We start from the raw sequence: 12,181 nt of genomic DNA, 5'->3' as shown, positions 1-12,181 counted from the left end.
AGCGCCATCTTTTATGAGGTATTAATACAGGGGAAAAGGCAAAGATAGGGAGGAGGTGTAAGGTGGAAATGAATAAAGCTCAAGCATTTTCAATCGTCAATTATTATTCGCTATGGCCGGGGCGTGCAGCTCCGGACAGGCCTCCAGCTGCTTCTGTGGACAACTCAGATCTCTAGAAGTCTTATATACTTGGGGTGGTGCCCAAAAGATCCCTGTTCATGGTGCCTTCCAGGGTTTAGACAGGTGTCACCACTCGATGGCTATTTTAAAGGGCCAGTTCCCCACCATAGTGTATGGTCCCCCACATCAAGACAATTTAAAGACAGCTCTGTAGTTTTCATGTAGATGGTAGACAAGCCTTACAGCATTTCCTCCATTGCTCCCCAAATAGACTTTCCCCTTCCTTGGGGCCTCTCAAGTACAATCTGTGGTGCCTGGGTATAGCTCTTAGAGCCGACATTAAAACAGTTAAAGGGATTCCTTAAAATCACTGACTTTTGCCAACTGTGAATTCCTAAATACAATAAAATGACCAGGCCACTCTATACCCTAATAAAAAAAAAACTCAAAAGACAAACACCCATCTAATAAAAACCAAAAACAAAAACAGCCTTCAAAACTTTAAAACAGGCTCTAGTACAAACTCCAGCCCTGAGCCTCCCCACAAGACAAAATTTCTCTTTATATGTCACCAAAAAAACAGAAATAGCTCTTAAAGTTCTCACTCAAACTCATGGGACAACCCACAACTAGTAACATACCTAAATAAAAAAAATGAATATAGTAGCCAAAGACTGGCCTCACTGTTTACAGGTGGTTACAACAATAGCCATCTTAATGTCTAAGACTATTAAAATAATAGAAGGAAAAAATCTCACCATCTAGACTACTCATAATGTAAACAACATATTAAAACTAAAAAAAGTTTGTGACTCAACCACCTACTCAAATAACAGACACTACTCCTTAAGGGACCAGTATTTCAAATACACACGTGTACAGCCCTCAACCCTGTCACTTTTCTCCCAGAAGATGAGGAACCAATTAAACATAACTACCAACAAATTATAACTCAGACTTATGCCACCCGAAAGAATCTCCTAAAAGTCCCCTTAGCTAACCCTAACCTTAACCTGTACTCCAGTAAAAATTCTTTTGTAAAAAATAAAGTACAAAAAACAGACTATGCCATAGTTAATGATACAACAGTACTTAAAAGTAAGCCTCTTCCCCCAGGGACCAGTATTCATTTAACAGAACTAGTAACACTTATGCAAGCCTTAAAACGAAAAATAAATAAATAAATAAATGTATACACAAATAACAAGTATACTTATCTAGTCCTACATACACATACTACAATATAGAAGAAGTTCCTAACCTCTTAAAAAAACCCATTAAAATCATAAAGTTATTACACACAATACAAAAAAGTTATTACACACAATACTAAAAAAGTAACAGTCTTACACTGCCAAGGCCAAAAAAAAAAAAAAAATAACGCCAGACACTAAGGCCAAACTTACTGCCAGACAAAACTTTCCTCCAAAAATGCCCATAAAAGGACCCCTGGTATAAAACAACTCCCTTCAAAAAGTTAAGCCCCAGTATTCCCCAATTAAAACAAAATGGGGACTTTCACGAGGACGTAATTTTCTCCCCTCGGGGTGACTAACAAAAGCAACAAAAAAGGTACTTATACCCAAAGCCGGCCAATAAAAAATACTTAAAACCCTTCACCAACTTCTCATATGGATATTAGAAGTATCCATAAGATGTCCACATCCTTATTTACAGGGCCACACCTCCTCAAAACCATCTGACAATTAGTCAAAGCCTGTAAAGTGTGCCCCAAAAAATAACCCCTTAGTTCACCATAAGGCCTCCCCAAAAAGACAAAAAAAAAAAAAAGAAGACATTATCCTAGAGAAGACTAACAGTTAAATTTTACCCATATGCCAAAGTCAAAAAAATTTCAGTACTTATTGGTCTATGTTAATACCTTTACAAATTAAATAAAAGCCTTCCCTTACAAAACAAAAATAGGCCCCCAAAATGGTTAAAGTCTTAGTTCATGAAATAATTCCTAAATTTAAACTTCCCAAAAACATACAAAACAACAATAAACCAACTTTTGACACTACAATAACTCAACAAATTTCGAAGACACTAAAAATACACTATCACCTTCACTGTGCCTAGAGGCCACAATCCTCAAAAAAAGTCAAAACAAAAAAACAAACAAACAAAAAAATATACACCATGGACTACTACGCAGCCATAAAAAAGGATGAGTTCGTGTCCTTTGTAGGGACATGGATGAAGCTGGAAACCATCATTCTCAGCAAACTGTCTCAAAGACAAAAAGCCAAACACCACATGTTCTCACTCACAGGTGGGAACTGAACAATGAGAACACGTGGACACCAGAAGGGGAACATCACACACCAGAGCCTGTCATGGGGTGCGGGGAGGGAGGAAGGATAGCATTAGGAGATATACCTAATGTAAATGATGAGTTAATGGGTGCAGCACACCAACATGACACATGTATACATATGTAACAAACCTGCATGTTGTGCACATGTACCCTAGAACTTAAAGTATAATAAAAACAAAACAAAAGTGTAAAAATAAAATAAAATAAAATAAAAAGCTAATGAAACACTTAAAAGACATTTAAAAAAAATCTAACACAAAAAAACTCATCGCCCATGGCCAACTCTCTTGCCCATAGCCTTATTAAATAAAAATTTGAAACTCTACTCACAAAATGGGACTCAGTCCATATAAAATACTATACGGACAGGCTTTTCTCACAAATAACCTCCTACTCAACCAAAAAGCGGCCAATTTATTCAAAAATATAATTTCTCTAACAAAATATCAACAAAATATCAACAAAATCTTAAAACTTTACCTAAGAAGTATAACAAAGAAAAATAAAATTATTTTGAACAAAAAAATCTAGTATTGGTCAAGTCTCTCTCCCCTCTACCTCTCCATCTATAAATCCCTTATGGGAGGGACCATACTCAATAATCCTCTCTACCCCCACCACAGTTAAAGTAGTAGGAGTAAAATCCTAAATTCACAACACCCAAGTCAAACCTTAAATATCTCCTAAAAATCTTACAAAATTATCAACTCAAAAGTCACAAAGTCAGCCAGACCAGCTTCAATACACCTGTCAGCCACTAGAAGACCTACGTCTCCTATTAAAAAATTAAAAAAAATAAATAAAAATAAAAAAAAACCTCCAGCCAAAAAAACTCCTACTGTTAATTCTTAAAAAAAAACAAAAACAAAAACAAAAACTTTTTCCTACCTAAAAGAAAAAGTAAAAACCTACATAATCTTTAACATCTCTCCTTACTCTTTTTAATAAAATCCTTCTACTGTTTCGTTTCATTATTAAACAGTATACTAACTATACTTTTTACAGTAAAATTATATACTGTAACTCCAGCAGAGACAAAAATCTTAATCACATCAACCTTTCTTCTATCGTCCTTCCAACAACAATTTACTCCTTTTTCCCTCCTCTTTCCTATGACCGTTCCACCTACAACACGTCACAACTCCTCTTAAGCCTCCTGCCACCCTCTTTGTACTTATGTTCCTTTCTCCAACTATAACACACCCCCCATGTCAGTGTGCCTCTTCTAAAAGAGTCAACTGACATTCTCTCAAAAACTCTTGGGAATTAGGTAGCCCCTTCCAGACACCCACACCTTTTGCCACATATAGTTGTATATATAGAAAAAAATGTTATAAAATTACTTCTCTCTGTTCTCACAATAGCCGTACATATCACCAAAAAAAAAAAAAAAAATCCAAACTAACTCCCTAAAAAATGGGGGGCCAACACTTGTTAGACATATTATACCCATATAGGTATGTCTAACTAAGGAGAAGTTCAAAATAAGACTAAAAAATGACATATCCAACAAATAATTTAAAATTTAGTACAACTCTCCAATACTCCCAGTCCATATGAAAAAATTAGACCTTTCCAGACTACAAAAAACTCTTAACTCTCATTCCCATCTCTAAAGCCTGTTTAACACCACCCTTACAAAAATACAAAAAGCCTCTCCTAATAATCCACCCAACTGTTGAGTGTGTCTTCCCTTATGTTTTCAACCATATGTCCCAGTCCCTGTCCCCAAACAGTAAAGCTTATCCACCCCAGTCCTAAACATCACCAAATTAATCAGTCCCATAGTCATCAGTTTACCAACCACAGAGACCTCAAATCTCACATACATAAACTTCAACATGACTCTCAATTAAAACGCCTCCCAATGTCAGTCCTAAACATCAATAACCTCAGGTTTCACCTGTCTAACTTCAGACATTTTTTTCATCTATAATAACGCAGCCTATCAATTCCTAAACGGCACTCCAAAAAAACTACACTTTCTCTCCTTTCTAACACCTCCCATGTCCATATATACTAAACAAAAGTTACAAAGTCTCCTTATACCCCAATCTTACCACACACAAGCCCTTATTGTCCCTTTTATCATAAAAGGCAAAATACTAGGCGAACTTAAGACTAAAATTAGAGACATAATCTCCTCCACCCCGTTCTATTATAAATGATCACAAAAATTAAATAATAGCATAAAACAAGTTGCCATCTCCCTAGTGACCCTACAAAGCCAACTTAATTCTCTAACTACGGTAGTCCTTCAAAACCAGAGAGCCCTAAACTTATTAACAACTAAAAGAGAAAAAAGCTGCCTCTTCTTAAAAAAAAAGTTACTATTTCGTTGATCAGTCAAAAATCATTACTAAAAAATAAAATAAAATAAAATAATTTAAAAACTTAAGCACTCAAAGCCCTAAAACATATTTAAGAAATAAATACCTTGACTCCTCCCCTTTCTAGGCCCTACAACAGCCATCCTACTATTACTCACTTTCGGGCCTTACATTTTTAACCTCCTTGTCAAATTTGTTTCCTCCAAAATCAAGGCCATCAAACTACAAACGGTCTTACAAATAAAACCTCAAGTAAACTCAACTCACGACTTCTACCAAGGACTCCTATGTCAACCCACTGGTCCCTCACTAACCTAAAAAGTTCCCCTCTAAAAGATGCCACAACTACAGGGAACTTTGTTCTCCCCTAATCAACAAAAAGTAACCAAAACAATGTTGCCCAATTCCCAACAGCAGTTGGGATGTCCAGTCTAAAAGGGGGACTGAGAGGGGGTTCCAGCTGGGCTTCCTGAGTCGAGTAGGGGCTCAGAAAGCTGTGAAACTAACTCATTTCCTGCAACAGGACTTACTTTGGTCCTGGATGAATAATATTGAAGATATATGCTTAAAATATTCCTAACATCAGAATTTGTGCATGTGTTTTCTTCCCCAAGAAAGCTATAAACAGCAAAACTTTTGCTGTAAGCTTCCCTGTGTCCTCTCTCCCTCTCTCCCTTTCCCCTCAGGTAAAACTAAAAAGAATTTTAAAAGCCCATTTTTCTGTGATCAGCAGACCTTATTATTCTCCCAATTCCAATTCCTTTTAAACACAATTTGTAAAATCCTGTGAGATACTGTCTTCTTTGCTGTGAGCCTACAAGGTTATAAAGTAAATAAAACTTAAGTTACAATTCCGAGTTTCCTCAAGATCTAAGACATGTTAATTGTCTTTGTTTCTTTTTGTTTGTTTGTTTGTTTAATTTATTTATTATTATTATTATACTTTAAGTTCTAGGGTACATGTGCATAACGTGCAGGTTTGTTACATATGTATACTTGTGCCATGTTGGTGTGCTGCACCCATCGTTTCTTGCTCTGGTGACATCTTCCCGCCGCACGTATTTACGCCTTAAAAAGTTTAAAAGGTAATCAAAAATCTAACACTGGCTACCCACCCGCGACGCCTTCCATGCTGTGGAAGCTTTATACTATCACCCTGCTCAATAAAGCCTACAGCTTTTTAACTCTAGGTCCGATCCGTGTCTCTCTCTCCCGGCAGGCTGCCGCCACACCAAAACTTTGGTGTGGCTAAGGCAAAAACCTTTGGTGTTACAAAAAACCACAAAAGGCCTCAAATAGTCAAAGTTATCCCAGGAAAAAAAACTGGAGAAATTACATTACCTGACTTCAAATTATAATATTGAGCTATATTAACCAAGATACCACGATACTGGCATTAAAACAGGAATATAAACCAACAGAACTGAATGCAGAACAAAGAAGCAAATCTACACATCCACAATGAACTCATTTTTGGCAAAAAGCCAAGAATACACATTGGGAAAGAGACAGCCTCTTCAATAAATAGTGCTGGGAAAACTGGTTAGCCATACTGAAAAGAATAAAACTAGACTACTATATCTTCCCACATACAAGCATCAAATCAAAATAGATATTTAAACATGAGACCTCAAACTATGAAACTAATCAAAGAAAACACTGAAGAAACTTTTCAGGACAATGGACTGGGCAAGAATTTCTTGAGTAACACCCCACAAATACAGATAACAAACACAAAAATGGATAAATGGAATCACATTAAGTTAACACACTTATACACAACAAGGGAAACAATTAAAAAAACATGAAGAGACAACACACAGAGTAAGATAAAATATTTGTAAGCTATCCATCTAACAAAGGATTAGTAATCAAAATATACAAGGGAGTTCTACAACTCTATAGGAAAAATATCTAATAATCCAGTTAAAAATGGTCAAAAATTCTTAACAGACATTTCTCAAAAGAAGACATACAAATGGCAAACATGCATATAACAAGGTGTGGAACATTGTTGATCATCAGAGAAATGAATATCAAAACTACAGTGAGATATCATCTCGCCCCAGTTAAAATGGCTTTTATACAAAAAATAGGAAATAAAAAATACCGTTGAGGATGAGGAGAAAAGGTAACACGATTACACGGTTAGTGGGAAAGTAAATTAGTACCACAATTTTTGGAGACTCCTCAAAAAACTAAAAAGAAAGCTACCATGTGATCCAGCAGTTCCACTGCTAGGTATATTCCCATAAGAAAGGAAATCTGTATATTAAAAAGATACCTGCTCTCTCAAATGTTTCAGCACTATTCACAATAGCCAAGATTTGCAAGCAACCTAAGTGTCCCTCAACAGACAAATGGATAAAGAAAAAACCTGGTACATAAGCACAATGGACTGCTATTCAGCCATAAAAACGAATGAGATCCTTTCATTTGCAAAAACTTGAATGGAATTCAAGATAATTCTGTTAAGTGAAATAAACTACGCATTGAAAGACAAACTTTGTATGTTTTCACTTACTTTTGAAAGCTAAAAATTGAAACAATCAAATCGTGGAGATAGGAGGTAGAAAAAATGATTACCAGCAGCTGGGAAGGGTAGTAGGTGATGAGAGTGGGTTTCGTTCATATGTACAAAAAAAATACTTAAAGAATGAGAAAGACATAGCATTTGATAGCGTAACGGTGTGACTACAGTCAACAACAATTTATCGTACATTTTAAAATAACTAAAAGTGTATACTTAGATTGTTCATAACACAAAGAATGGATAAATGCTTGAGGCAATGAATATCTGTACCCTGATGTGATGATTACATCTTGTATGCCTGTACCAAAATATCTCATGTATCCCATAAATATATATACCTACTAGGTAACCACAAAAATTAAACATAAAAAATTAAAAGTAAATTAATTTTGTAAGTGTAATGAAATTCTTGTTTTTTAAGCATATTTTATCCATAGCCAAATTAAAGTTATATATATCTAGAAGTTTGTTGAAATGGTATCATTTACAGTGACATTATTTCAGACAAAATGTAGTTCTAGGAAAATACAAGTAAGACAAGCTACTGTATCTACTGCAATACTGGTTAATTATGTTATGAATCCTCATGCTGTCAGATACTTTTGGTCACCGCAGATCAAATTTAAGGTCAGGCACAGTAACTCACGCCGGTAATGCCAACACTTTGGGAGGCCGAGGTGGGTGGATCACTTGAGGTCAGGAGTTCGAGACCAGACTGGCCAACATTGTGAAATCCTGTCTCTACTAAAAATACATAAATTAGCCAGATGTGGTGACACAGACCTGACACAGACCTGTACCAGCTACTTGGGAGGCTGAGGCAGGAGAATCGTTTGAACCCAGGAGGCAGAAGTTGCAGTGAGCAGAGATCGAGCCATGCACTCCAGCCTGGGAGACAGAATGAGACTGTGTCTCAATAAAAAAAAAAAAAAAAGAAAAAAAGAAAAAGAAAAAAAAAATTAAGAAACAATGACATGATTATAACATTAGTTTTTTTTAGGCATACTAATCTTAAGGTATTTATTCAGGATAGCATTTGTGAGGGTAGTGAGCCTGGAGGTGAGAAAACAGTTTGAAAGCTATTAGTAATAACCAAGATGTGAGGTAAAAGCAGATAATACATGTGTTTTCATTTTCTCTTAATTTCATTTGAATGTTTATTGGTATAATATAAGAGATCATTTTGTCCATGCCTTTCTCTCACTACATTGTGAACTCTTTAGAGACATGCCATGTCTTTTGATCTCACAATGTCAATATCCCTTGAATTAATTAATAGTAAGTCACTGTTTTTCTCCCTATCTTTAATTTGAGTGAACAAATTGCCAGAGGGCTTAGATAGGCCTCTTCATAAAAAGGAAGAAACATTGGTAAGGAATTCTCAAAGGCTATTTCTCTAAATTATATAAATCTAAATTCATTTGATCAGTATCTCAACATCCCAATTCTCAAATACTTCATAGGAGCATAGGAGTGATAATTTATGATAAATGCTAGAAGAAAATTTGCATGAACTCAGTTCTTAACTTATTTCCTCAAACAAAAATCCTAAATAAATGCTATGCATTATCTTATCTGCTCAGTGAAATAAAAAGAAAAATTTCCCTCCAATGTGCAATAAATACATAACATATCACTGAGAATTATACGTGCTTCAAATGTTTGTATATTTTGTGGACTTTAATAATGTTTTACACTTAATAGATATTATAAAAGTAAGTTTAGTATTAGACAAATTTTTATTAAATTCAAATAAAAGTTCATAGGCTTGAGACGCTTGATGAATTTAAAAAATAAGAATAAGCAACCCTTGGCCCAATTTAAGGGGTATTTTTTCCATAACCACTTACTGTATTTAACGACTGAACATGGTTTAAAGCAGAAATGTTTTCTTGGAAAACCACAGGAGGCCAGGCATGGTGGCTCATGCCTGTAATCCCAGCGCTTTGGGAGGCCAAGGCAGGCGGATTGCCTGAGCTCCGGAGTTCAAGACCAGCCTGGGGAACACAGTGAAAACCTGTCTCTACTAAAATACAAAAAAAAAAAAAAAAAAATTAGCCTGGGATGGCAGCATGTGCCTGTAATCCCAGCTATTCAGGATGCTGAGGCAGTAGAATTGCTTGAACCTGGGAGACGGAGGTTGCAGTGAGTCGAGATTGTGCCACTACACTCCAGCCTGGGTGAAAGAGCAAGACTACATCTCTGAAACAAACAAACAAACAAAAAAACAGAAAACAAAAAACAAACAAACAAAACACAGGAAACACATTGTTAACACCTGTCACAGAAATTTAAAAATCAATTATTTTAACAGACATGTCTATTAATAATTAAATCATGACAGAAGAATAATTTGAAATAGTAGCTGTTTTCCCCATGCAATATAATCTTGTACATTTTAGTTAATCTCTGGATTCATTTATTCTGCTAGAAGATTCTGCTTTAATTACCAAAGGGAGGAATAGCAGCAGAACTAAATATAAGAACAATTTTTGGCTTTTAATTTTCAAAATTTTCAGTGGGAAAGCTGAAAGAATTCAGATCATGAAGAAATGAACAGTGAATTTGTGAGATTGCCTACTGATGAATAAGACCACAGCTATCTAATATCAAGCTATGTAAAAGTTTCCCACTGAAGAAGAAAGTCAAGGTAAAGAAAAGAAAGAATAGACATTAAAGTCCTCAGGAAAGGGAATTTATATGCCATGCAATATTTTCTAGATAAACCCTGCTATGGATGGTGGTGGTGGTATAGGTTTAATTAGATTTTAAGAGATTTGATAAGGTTTAAGAGATCAGAGATCACAGAAAACCAATTTCTCCCTTTCTGGGTTGAACACCAAGGAGATTTCAGACCCTCAGAGAAGAATTATCTATATTTTATGTCTAAGCAGAAAGGTTCTTAGATAAGCTTCTGAAAGTTTGCCATTGCTCAACATGCAAAATAATTATAGAATGGTACCCATGCACTTGTAGGCTATGTGAGAGGCTAAAAGAGAACAGATCTACTGATACATTGTTTTACATAATTCCTGCTTACCTCCAATCCCAGAATTTTGATACAAACCTAAGAAATAAAAGAAACTCTAAGCTCACTAAGATGATGTTTCTACTGCTAAAAAAAAAAGAGTTATTCAAAAAGTTGAAAATAAAGCAAAAGAAAGAAGAAATTACAATGTGCTTTTTCAATATCATACTGGAGTAGCACTAGTCAATGTACATATCTGTAATAAAACCAGGCACTTGCATCAGAATGCACATTTGCATGCTGTTCCTTCATTGAGAAGGTCTTGCTATTAAATAGAAGACAAAATGCTAGACAAATTAAATAATGTACTTAGTGTCATAGTTGACTTCAAGCTGGCAAAAACTTTGTATTTTGTGACTGACAGTAACAAACATTCCCCGGACTAGAAGCTGAATAACATGCCACACTTCAGGTAGTACTGCACTAGAACATTATCTAATACATTTGATTAAAAGTCATATGATTCTCTAAGACCTGTAACTTTTTTGACTTGCTATTGCTCCAGATTGTAAAGTTAGATGCTAATTGGCAGAAGATTGATAATTTGGATTTTTTTTATCTATGAGATGAAAATTATTTCTGTTGAATATTGTAAAACAACATCCCAAAGCCTATAGCTTTATTTATCTGTAAGACATTAATCATTTCTATATGTAGCTTAATAACTTTATTCTGAATTTCTGTTTCCACTGACACACATGCACACACACAAATATATATACATATATATATATACACATACACACACAGTGATTGTGTATAGTCATATATATTATCTTTTAATGAAATTATTTTAATAGACAGAGCATAAAAACCATCAGGTAGCGTGTGACTGGGATTCATCTAAGGACACCAAGTTTATACTTAGAGCCGTTTCACAAAGCAAAACCCCAAAATCAGTGGCACTGGTTTTTGGGCCCCAGATTACTGTAAGCCATCTTTAATCATCTGGAGCTTCTATCTTTTCCTGAAATTTTGGATGGTGAAGTTACTTTATAATTACACTGTAAGGGTGGTAGTTGCTGTTATGTATCCATCCAGGATCATGTCATCTGCAGACAAAGATAGTTTGACTTTCTCTTTTTCTATCTGAATATCTTTTCTTTCTTTCTCTTACCTGATTGCCCCAGCCAGAACTTCCAATACTATGTTCATGATTTTATCCATTCTCATCATTCCTATTCAACATAGAACTGGAAGTCCTAGATAAAACAAATTAGTCAAGGAAAGAAAGAGAAGGCATCTTAATAGAAAAGGAAGAAATCAAACTATCTATCTTCACTAATGATTATTCTATAACTAGAAAATCCTAAAAGCTCTAAAAGAAGTTTCCTAGAATCGATGAACAACTTTAGTGAAATTTCAGGGTAACAAAACAATGTACAAAAATCAGTAGCATTTCTATACAGCAACAACATTCAGGCTGAGAATGAAATCAAGAAAACAATCAAACTTACAATAGCCAAGAAGAAAATGAAATACATAGTAATACAGCTAACAAAAGAGGTGAATATCTCTACAAGGAGAACCACAAAACAGTGTTGAAAGAAATAAAATATGACACAAATAAATGGGAAAAAATTTTCTGCTCATGGATTGGAAGAATCAATATTGTCAAAGTGGTCATACTCTTTGCCCAAAGCAATTTACTGATTCAATGCTATTCCAATAAAATCTCCTGCGCCAGTTTTTACAGAATTAAAAAAATATATTCTAAAATACATAAAGAAACAAAAAAAGCCTGAATAATCAAAGCAACCTTAAGCAAAAAGAATAAAGCCAGAGGAATAAAACTACCTGACTTCAAACTACATTGTAAAGACATAGTAACCAAAACAGCTTGGTTGGCA

Source organism: Mandrillus leucophaeus, unplaced genomic scaffold (assembly GCF_000951045.1).
Source record: "Mandrillus leucophaeus isolate KB7577 unplaced genomic scaffold, Mleu.le_1.0 Scaffold580, whole genome shotgun sequence".
NCBI lineage: Eukaryota > Metazoa > Chordata > Mammalia > Primates > Cercopithecidae > Mandrillus > Mandrillus leucophaeus.
Note: the sequence above shows the minus strand (reverse complement) of the source record.